Genomic DNA, 10,920 nt, shown 5'->3' on the forward strand with positions numbered 1-10,920 from the left:
ACTCGGTGTAGGAGGGAAGACTTTGGCTTTGGGTTTTTTCCTAAGGCATCTGCCCCCAGCTGCAGGTGGGCTGGAGCTGCAGGTGGGCTGGATCCCTGTGCCAGCATGGGCACTGTCTGCCACGTTCCTGTGCTGTGAGGAAAATAGTGCATTGCAGTACAATATTGATGGAGCACATGGGCTGCACTCCTGCAGCAATGGCTGCAGGGAGCCATTTAGAGAGAAAAGACCTTCCTACTAATTCCTGTCTTAAAAATTCTGAAGAGCCTTTACAGTATTCCATTACAAGCTGTGGAATTACAAAAATTGGAATTCTGCATTTAAGTTATGCTATCCACCCACTGTTTTCAAGCTGCATTTGCTATTGCTACTTCTCTTTCAAACAGAAGGGAGGAAAGACCAGAGCTTTGGGCAAGAATTGGCTGTTGCACACCTCAATTCCTCTACTCCTTCTTTGGAGAAAACTTCAGAGCTGTAGCTGCTGCAAGCGATGTGTAACCGTTGCAATACTTAACATTCCAGACAAGTGACAGGAACATTTACAGAACTCCTGAACTCACAAACTGTGCTCTAAAGGCCTTTTCATAAAAAAATTAAATTATGTAGCTTGTTTTCAAGCTCCTATTTCAAACAACTGCTATTTCAAACCGCTGCCAAGGAAAGAAAAAGCAACTGTTCATCAGCTAGCATGGAGAAACTGTTCTACAGAGAAGGGCAACACTGTCCATGACTTGGTCTCAGCATGAGCTTCTACACTGAGAGCAGCTTCAGAAGACCTTCTTAATTATAGCTTTGAAAAACAGAATAACAGATCAGGTAAATCCATACCTTACTGGTATCCATCGTTGAGCTGATTACAAAACATTCAATGTTGGCTCAGTACCCTTGACATGCCCATTAACTACAGCTGCTCACAGTCCAGGTAAAACACCATCCACATTACTGTTAAGTAGGGTTTGTTTCCTTGGTGTTGAAAATACAGGTAATATGGTTACATTGTCATTTTTCACTCCTTTAGGTAAATTTCACAGTTGTATCCAAATGTTAAGCCACACACTAAGAGATGAGCAGCACATACCTATTTCCTGGGTAGCAACTGCACTTCTATGTCAGATTTTACATGCTTGAGCTAACAGCAGACATGTCAACCTTTCCTGCAAACCCCCTGGGTTAGTATTCTGATAAAACAGAGCTAAGTCCTACAGTGACACTTGCTTTCCAGGAAAATAAAAAAATTAACACACACATTTTCCCAGCCAAAGGACTGGGCAGCTTTAAGCATAAACCCCAGTAATCTAAAAAGTATACTTGATCAGTTAACTCCATTCACTGGAAGTGCTCTTACCTGTTATTCCAAGCTTGGTCTAAAGTAAGTGTTACTCTAAAAATCAACGATCTTCCAGTTACAAAGGTGTATTTAGTGTCCTATAACCCTAAGCATATACTGTATTCCTCACACAACAATCAAAGTCCACTGGTAGAATGCTTACAGTGTTAATTGCTGTGATTCCTACAGTCATGAGTCCTACTCACAAACACATAAGTGGAAATTCCCCTGGCACTGCCTGGCAGTACTTTCAAAACCAGCCCTGTCAATTTTAAAACCAGGGGAGTTGGCAGAACAGCACAACAAAAGGTGTAGGACGAACACAACATTTTCCTTCCCTTTCAAACTAACTGGCTCACCATACAACATTTCACTGCCATGTTCTCTCTCCAGCACAGCTGTTCCCAGAAGTGCTGCCTCGAGCAGGTGACCAGTGGTGACCTCCTCCCTTTGGTTCACTGTAAATGCTGTCAGATGAACTGAGATATCAACAACTGTAGCAAAGGCATCAAGTTCTGCATGGAGTTCCCAGGGAGGAGGAGGGCAGGCAGCAGCCAGGTGCCCATCACAGGAAGGGGACAGAGAAAGGACGTGCAAAGAGCCATTTCAGAGGCAGACCAGTGGCTCCCAACACTCGTGTGTTACAGGTAAAACCTGTAAGAGAAGTGATTAACTTTGCCTAGGTCTCATGCTCATCCAAAACACTCCACCAGATCTTCAGTTCATGCAAAATCCAAACACTCCCAGCCCTGATACCAGGATGGTTATAGATCTGTTCTTACCAGCAGCTGATTGATTCTCAGCTTGAGGACTTTCTATTGCCTGGACACCTGGAACTGGGAGGTGACTGAGTGCTCGCCATGTCCACTTCACCCCCAACCTGGTCTGACAACATTCTTGAAGGCATTGCAACAAAAAAATCTCAGAGAACAGAAGAAGCAACAAAGAGATGCATCACCTGAGGACCTTCCCAGGCCCCAGGTGCTTACACCTCTGGGATTCCCAAGCCCAGAAGGACCATCCTGGTCTCAGATGCACCAAGCAAATGGCCTGAATGGGAATGGCTCATGCACAAGTCAACCTCACTAAGGCTGGGGGAGGGAAGTGCCTGCTGGGGATTGCTTAAGTTAGTCATGAAAATAACTTAATTGTACCTTGCCACCTAAAGAGGCAGTCCCACCCCTTCCACAGTCCTCTCCCTTCTCTCCATTCTAGAGATCACAGCTCATTTTTGATGAGTTGGTCTTTCAGACAGATCAGGACTGATCTGACTCACCTTGTAATTGCTAGATACTATGCAAAGGAAGCAGCGGGACTGGGAACAAGAAGGAAGTGTCATCCTTGCAGAGATGGTGTACCTCCAAATTTGTTTTAATTCAGTTTCAGGCTATTGGCCTCTCAGCAACAGCCCTGCTATAAATGAACCTCTTACTGCCCCCCACCAAGCCAGCAACACTTTCCAAGCCACACTCTGCCAGGGCACAGATGAACAGTGCTATTTTTATGCTATCACCACCTCACTAAACAGGGCACTCAGGGGTCTGAAGCCTGGCTATCTACAGATTTCAATTCTGTGCAGTCCCACATCTTTCCTCACCTCCAAGACCTGTCAACTGCACACTCATTACACAGTTTAAAGGCTTCAGTCCTGGCAGACAGAGCCACATGCAAATCCTTCCTAAAGACTCTGGTGTCACTAAGGGAGGAGCAGTTACTGGCCCCAGCATAGAAGCTCAAGGACATAAATTTGAGTCATATGATAGAAAAGTCCTTGTGACAGGATAGAGAGGTTCCCATCTATTGTTATTTTTTATTTCCCCAGGGAAAAAGGGTAAGACTATTTCTCTTCCAAATTTTATTCCAAGCCTTCCATAAAAGGGTGAATCACCAGCTAGTTTATGGAGCTGCTGTTCCCCGGGACAGTTTGGTTGCTGGAGCAATGCAGAACTCTAGATGGGACAAAGCCCGGGAAAGCACAAAAAGCCCAGAACAGCATCCCTAGCTGATGTAGCTGCTGATCTCCTCATGGAATGCCAAGTGCACTTTTCACTGTGAAACCCTTTTAAGGTATTTCTTTGAAAAGCCCCTGGATCTCCAGGTTTCCTGGCAAGCCTTTGATGCATGACTGAAGGCCTCAGAACAGTTTTTCCTCCAGAAAAATGCAGTCTTTCTATTAGAAAAGGCTATACTGAAGTATTTTTTTTCCTTCATATTATTCCTTTATATTACAACACTAACGTCCATAACTGATAGTCTTAATTTTCTTCTATAGATACACACTACTATTTATGTTTTACAGGTGTGTATGTCAGAAAGATTTTCAGAAAACTGTCAAGAAGTTTCTGTAACAAAACTTTGTATGATTTCAAGTTTTTAACACAGCAAATGTAGTTCTGAATATGAAACAAAGTAGATTGCAATTTCATCTGCACACTTGGATCTATACCCTTTAAAATATCCACAAACAGAAATTACATTGTTTACAGTAATATCTATCCCAGCAAACTATCAAAGCCTTTGGAGAACAGCATGATGGCACCTTTAAACTTTTCCAAAGTCACAGGCACACCCATGCTGCAGGTTGAGGAAATCTTCTCCTGTAGTTTTGTGGAATTACAAAAATAGGAATTCTGCATTTAAGTTATGCTATCCATCCACTGCTTTCAAGCTGCATTTGCTATTGCTGCTTCTCTTTCAAACAGAAGAGAGGAAAGACCAGAGCTCTGGGCAAGAATTGGCTGTAGCACACCTCAATTTCTAGAAAGAACAGCAACTTTAAGTCACAAAGTTTTCATTTTAACATGTTAATTCCTTATGCCCTCAGCATAGTTAAATCCAACGATATTACCACATTCAAAGATGCATCTCATAATTAAAAATCCTAAATCAAGAATAATTTGATGACAACAACTACCAACAACTGTATGTATTTAAAAGTTCATTTCCAAAAGAGACATTAATTGTCCATCTCATGTAAGCAAGTGCAGATACAAAGTAGCTTTACACGATTCTATCACTGAAAGGAAAGAAGGTTCTTTTTTTTTTGTCACAGAAAGAAATAAAAACAAAACTTAAACTTCAAGTGTACACAGTTACTCAGATTTGTGGAAGGACTCATGCCTATAAAAGTAGGTTTAGTTTTCCTTTTCTCTTCCAGAAAAGTCTATATTCCTTCAGGGACTTGAAGGAAATATTTGCCATTAACCATTTAAAGTGCTGGTCACTTGTTAGGGAAGAGCAAATTGAAACAGGTAAGACCACTGTCTGAAAAGACACTGCACAGCAGATGCTACTTTAAATGCACACCCATTATCTACCCTCAATGTCATTTATTTTGCTAAATAAAAGAAAATTTTAGCTCAGTATAATCTGGCAACTCAGGAAAAAGGAAAAAAAAATTAAAATCCTACAGCTAAACAGAGAAAGTGAGAAAGTCAAACTTTAGCAGATCATTTTTATAAACTTGCCCATGTCACTTAAGAGCTGCCCATACAAAGACAGCCAACGTTCTAGCAGTGAAATACTTTGCAGTATTTCAATGCTGGAATACTCTCCAGCACCAGCCCTCACACTGCAAGGAAATGCTGCAGCCGAAGCTTCAGGAAGGCTCCATCTGCCAAAACCACCGTGTGCTTTTAATTAAGAACATCCCCAGAAATGCATTAAGAAGAACACAAAGTTTCAAGGAGCAGTAAGAATGCCAGCACCCTGGTCATGCTTCCCACCCACCTCCCCAAAGGCAGATCCCACAGAAAGTCATCACTCACTGTGTGTACCTGTGCAGAGCATGTATCCCACACTGGCCAAACGACCAAAGTCAAGGAAATGCTTTTAGCATCCAAATATACAAATACTTTCAGACTGATTTCATCAAATACATCACTCAAGTACTTCAACCCTACCTTAACTCTTTTTTACTGCTATTTAAATACTACATGTTAGGTGCTCAGTTTATTTTCCTGAATAAAACTGCATATCTAGCAATTAGTTGCAGCCAGTCATCACCTTGGGTCTATTCTGGCACACAGTGATGGAAAATAAAATTTATGCAAGATTTATCTTTCAAAAATGACAAACCAAGTTTTGAAGTAAGTAAAAACTTGTTATTTACTCTTCTGAAATTTTGCTTTAGTGGCATTATAAACATTTAATATGCAACAAGTGACTTATTCTAATTTTTTTTTTTTTTTTTTTTTTTGGTACTGAAACCTCACGGATTGAAACCTTTCATAAAGTGTCCTTTCACCTAACTTCAGAATTTATCCTTGTATTATCCTTGTATATTCTTCCCTGCAATTTGGGAAGCTACTAGTTCTGCCACTGATTTGTAACACAGTGTCAGTTCTTTGCAAAACTGAAGTACCCCAAGAAAATTAAGATCAAAAGTTTGGATGTTTGATGAAGATCAAAAGTTGTAGTGCCTTGTAGGTGTAGGACAGTAAAGTCTTCTTTCCCAAAGAAAAATCATGTACATATGTGTGAAAACTCTACTAATGAATTATTTATGTTTAAAGATAGAATCCTGTGATTACTTCCAGGCTGCACTACTGCTAAGTGCTCCAAATGGTGGTTTCTCTGATCATTTCAGCTGGAATAAGCTCAAAAGAAACAAGTAATAGGTTCCCTGTAACTAATCATGTAAGGCTACCATTATGTACATAGAGCACTGTTGGAAGCTGATTTTTCTCCCTTTTTCAGTCAAAGACCAAAAGTAAGACTAAATGGGGTGATTTTTTAAGCCAGAAAGTACAAACCTAACATTTCTTATGCTGTTTTCCCAATGAGCAATAGTGATTCAGTGCCATTAATAGCTCTACACACTGCTAGGACTGGATCCTTGTTGGCAAGACAGGCTCCAACACCACAAGGTCCAAAAAGAGCTTCTGAATTACATTAGTGAAAAATCTCCTCAGGAGTTTCCACAGCCTCCACCTACTGAGGATCTATTTTCCTCCTCCATACCAATAGTTAAGCAAAAGTGGCACAAATTTGACTTCAAAATGTTACTTCTAAATATTTATCTATCAGTATATAAAATGTTGAGCGTACATCAGATTTATTTTGTACAATTAAATCTTTGCAGCATAAAAATATCCATCTCAACATGTGCTAAAGACAGAAACTTCTAAAACTCAAGAAGTTTTATCCCTGGCATTTTCCACCTTTAAATGATGTCCAGGTATGGCTCAGGAAAATGCCAGCTGGCCCAAGCAAGCCATGCCAGTGCCTATGCTGGCAATGATGTGGCCAAGCACATGCCAGACCCCAGCCCAAGTTGTCTTTGATTTCCCTCTCCATTGAGGGAAACCTTAGCTCCAGCCTGATGCAGAAGACACCTTTGGCAGATGCCTGGAAGGCCACAAAGATCACACCAGCCTAAAGCACAAAGGGAAAGGGAAAATACCCTGGAGCTGCAAATCACAATAGAAGGTAACAGTCCATGACACCTGGAAATCCCTGCACTGGGGTTTTCCCACTCTGATGTTCCACCATCATGAGACTTTAATATAACAAACCCTCAAACAATCAAAGAGAGAAGACAGATCTTTACTGATGATCACACTAAAACACATGTCAACAATTAGCTTGAGCAGAAAAAATAACTGGGAAAATGTGGGCTGCATTATCTACCTAGATGACCCTTTATTTGACAGGAACAGAAAAATATGTTAAAAATATTTGAGAGGTTTTATTCCCAATTATGTTCTGTATTCAAAAAAGAAAGAAAAAGACAAGTATCTTCAGCCATACAAAAACATCTGAGAAATCAAAGGGTTTTTTCCTTACTTCACCTAGTTTACCAGCCTGGAATCTGGTTTTTCCATTAGCTGAAAGTGAAGTGGCAGTGTTACAAGAAACATGAGACTACTCCCGTCTCAGTTTCCCAGTTTTAATCTCAGACTATTTACAATGACCTTCTCTTTTCATTTTTGTTAGCAACTACCTAACAACACTCAACCAGGCTGGAAACAGAGAAGAAACTGCTTTTCTTCTGAGCTACTACAGCACTACATTGTGACCCACAGTGTTAAAAGCAGCCAGTGGCTTTAATTTGCCTATCTTTCAGCAGCCAAAGTCCACACCATTAATGAAGCAGGAAGCAGCTCCAGAAGGTTTCTGTTTGCTCTTGGGGTGAGCAGAACTTGCACAGACTATGCCCTTCAACAGAACCCACAGATCCTTAGAGCTTTTTTCACTCAGCAGAATCACTTACATGACACATTTTCTGCTACAAGAGAACCGTGTTTTCCAGATCCCAGCACAGACAGACACTTCATGCGATCACAGATGCTGCTGTGGAGAGAAGGGTGCAGTTTGCTGAGCATCAGCACAGCACTACATTGTTTTCCTCCCTAAAGACACAGTGTACAGAACCTCTCAGAGCAGGCTGGGGACCGGTTTTGGCCCAGCTACAGGAACCTGCCTTCCTACATCCCTAGTAATACCAGGTCATTACAGACTTGGAAGCTAAAACAGTGATGAGGCACAGGATGGCAGACAGCAGACACAAAACTGGAACTCAGAGGCTCTTTCAGCTCTAAAAAGGCAGAAAAACCGCGCTCCAGAGAAGCATGAGACCAGAATCCAGACAAAGGTGCTCCCGAACACGCCAAAACCCAGCTGGAAAGCTGCTGAACGCGGGCACTCCGCGCTTCTCCTCAGGGAGCTCCACACGCACCCACCATCCCTCTCACAGACACCAGCGTGAAGCGAACGATTCCACCGCGGGATGCAAATGGGGGCCAACCTGCGCCTCCCCGCCAGCCGGGACCGGCGGGCGCTCAGCTCCCTCCCCGCCGGCCCCGGGGTCACCGCACCGCGGCTGACAGGGAGGACGCGGCAGGCCGGGCGGAGGGTGCCGCGGGCGGCCCCTGAGGCGCGGGGTACCCGAGGCGGGCGCGGGGCGGTGTCACCGCCGCGGGTGACAGCGCGGCCCCTCAGGGGGAGGCGGTGAGGAAGGGCCGAGCCCGAGGCTTCCCGCGGCCGCGAGGCGCTGCGGCCGGGGCGCGGGACACAGGCCCTGCCGGAGCCTGCGCGGCCGCGGGCGACCCCCCGGCGGGCGGGCGGGGGTCGGGGCCAAGCTGTGCCCGCCGGCGCTCGGCGCTTACCGGGGCAGCCGCCGCCTCCTTCCCGCTGTTCTGCAGCCCCGGCTCCGGCGGCGCCGCGCGGGCCGGGCCGGCGGGAGGGGGGGGGGCGCGGAGGGGCGCGCGCACGGCAGGGACCCCTCCGCCCGCCTCCGCCCCGCCCCCTGGCGGCACCGCGCACGCGCCCCCCGCGCGCCCGCCCCGGGGACCGTGAGGGGAAAGGGCGGGGCGCGGGCACGGGCGGCGCGTGCGCGCGGCGGCCCCGCCCTCAGGACGTCCTCTCTGTCAGGGCGGGGCTGCTCCGCACCTGAGACTCGGAATAGCGGGCTAGCGGCATCAGGTAGGCAGGAAAAACTCTGAGGTGGTAGAGCCCGACCTGTGACCCAACATCACCGGATCATCTAGAACACGGCCGTGAAGTGAGCGCCACGTTCAATCAGTCCTCAAACACCTCCCGGCACGGTGACTCCGTCAGCCCCCGGGGCAGCCCGTTCCGATGTCAGATTAACCCTTCTGTGGAGAAATTACTCCTCATGTCCAACCTGAACCTCCCCTGGTGCAGCCTGAGGCCGTTTCCTCTCATCCTGTTCCTTGTTACCCCGACCCCTCACGGCCGCATCCTCCTGTCAGGGAGCTGTGGGGGACAGAAGGTTCCCCCTGAGCCTCCTTTTCTCCAGGCCGACCCCCCCCAGCTCCCTCAGCCGCTCCTCATCACACCTGTGCTCCAGAACCTTCCCCAGCTCCGTTGCTGAGGCTGGGAGGATGGCAACAGCCCCGGCCCGCATCTGAAACTGGTGAAAAAATCAATTATTTTGTAGGGTTTTTTGGGGGCAGGGGAATAAGCATACATATTTTAAGTTCTGGCACCAAGTGCACTCAGTGCAGGAAACGTGAGTGAGGGAGCTGTGGGTGTTGTAAACCTGTGCCTTACTGTCCAGATCTATGTTTGTAGCTTTTCATTCGAGTGAGAAGTAGATGTCTAAATGTGTGTGGTGGCTTAAATGGGCTAGAGTTTTCTTCACTGTTCAGCACAAACCCAAAATATAGCCCGTACTAGCCACCTTGAAGAAAATTAACTCTACCCCAGCCAAAGCCAGCATGTTGTAGGAAATAGCTTTGCTTTCTTAGGTGACAAGAACTCAAGTGCACACAAGCTTTCAGAGTCTGAGCTCCCTTCAAATGCACTAAACTAAGCTTAGCTTTGTAGCCCATCACTGTGCAGGATGTTTGACTTGTCACGAATAACCAGCAAGTGAAGTTAATAACCCCAAATTGCAGCGTGGGTGCTTTGGTGGGAGGTATAGCGGAGTTTGTATTTACAGACACTGCCTGGAAAATGCTATGAACACAGTAATAAAGAAAATGTGCTGATTTGACACATTCCTGTAAAAGTTTCCCTCTATTTAGGCTAAAGCTTTCCCAACTCAGCTGTTTTAGGAAAAGAAACATTTCAGTGTAAGATTGAGTTGCATGTTCTCCCTTGAGGTACATTCCTTCCTAGAATTCATAGCAATTGAATTCACAGGAATATGGAATTTGTAGGTTGCAGACTGGTAGGGCAAGTATGATTTACAGTCCCCTTGTTATCTTTGGTGAAGTGAAATTTTCTATATTATAAATCAAAGTAACTGATATCTCTATTACATCAGAATTCCCTTTAAAACTAGCAGGATGTGTGCTGCCAGATATTGCAACATTGTTTGATTTACATGGTGGGAAAATTTTTCTGTTTGTGTGTCTTACAAAGTCAATTCCATCGAGATGCCCTTCCTTGTCCATTTCTTTGTCACCCTGCCTGCTCCTACCTGGTGGGGATTCCCCTGGCAGGCGGCTGCACAGACATGGTGCACTCGTCTGACACTGAAATGCTCCTTTTTGCTTAAGTCATAATCCTGCTGTTTATTTTCCTACACTATAACCAATGTTATTCTGCTACATTTTCTGCTCCATGATACCTTCAGCAAAATGTTGTCCTGTTTTTTCCTTCGGGTTGATTTTTAAGTTATCAATCAGCTAAAAAATGGCATTTCAGTGGCACCGCTTCTGTATTAAGGATGTAAAAAGTGGCTGCATTTGTTTTGAACAATGTATTTCTCACGGTAGCCCACAAAGGGCTCAGCTCTCTGTTTTGCAGCAGGAAGCAGCCGCTCAGCTCAGAGAATTAATGAACGAGCTGCTAGCTGACAGTGCACACGCCTTGGATCTTGGTTCTGGAGCCCGAAAGGTCGCTGAAAAAACCGCGTTAACTGGCAGTATTGTGTGCTCTAACGTGTGTGAGAGTGGTTCAGCTGTCTGCTAGGAAAGCTTTCTCTTTGTGATTAGTTCTGGGATCGCCTGCCCCAGAGGATTACAGAATCTCCATAACTGGAGGCTTCTAACAAAGAGCAGACAAATGTCTCTCCGGAGTCAGGCAGGGACGGCTGATCCTGCCTCACACCGACAGCTGTATCCCGCAGGCCTCAGGGGAGCTGCTGCCCCAGGGCAGCCTGTCCAAGCCTCAGGGCTGTC

General features: G+C 45.4%; 1 protein-coding gene across 2 annotated transcripts in view; it reads right to left on the minus strand.

The window, feature by feature from the left end:
* The window catches only part of SPECC1L (sperm antigen with calponin homology and coiled-coil domains 1 like), a 63,874-nt gene extending 55,303 nt beyond the window's left edge, over nucleotides 1–8,571 (minus strand). Inside the window, exons 1-2 of one of the 2 annotated variants that reach the window (XM_050980403.1) lie at nucleotides 8,437–8,468; nucleotides 7,542–7,621 (exon numbers count right to left, since the gene is read on the minus strand). The gene's annotated coding sequence lies outside the window, so the exon portion shown is untranslated. Of the gene's footprint in view, nucleotides 1–7,541; nucleotides 7,622–8,436 lie in introns of both variants that reach the window. The other variant, XM_050980402.1, reaches the window with a different exon arrangement.
* Between the last annotated feature and the right edge of the window lie 2,349 nt (nucleotides 8,572–10,920).

The sequence above is a fragment of the Serinus canaria genome, chromosome 15, assembly GCF_022539315.1.
Source record: "Serinus canaria isolate serCan28SL12 chromosome 15, serCan2020, whole genome shotgun sequence".
In the NCBI taxonomy this organism is placed as follows: Eukaryota; Metazoa; Chordata; class Aves; order Passeriformes; family Fringillidae; genus Serinus; species Serinus canaria.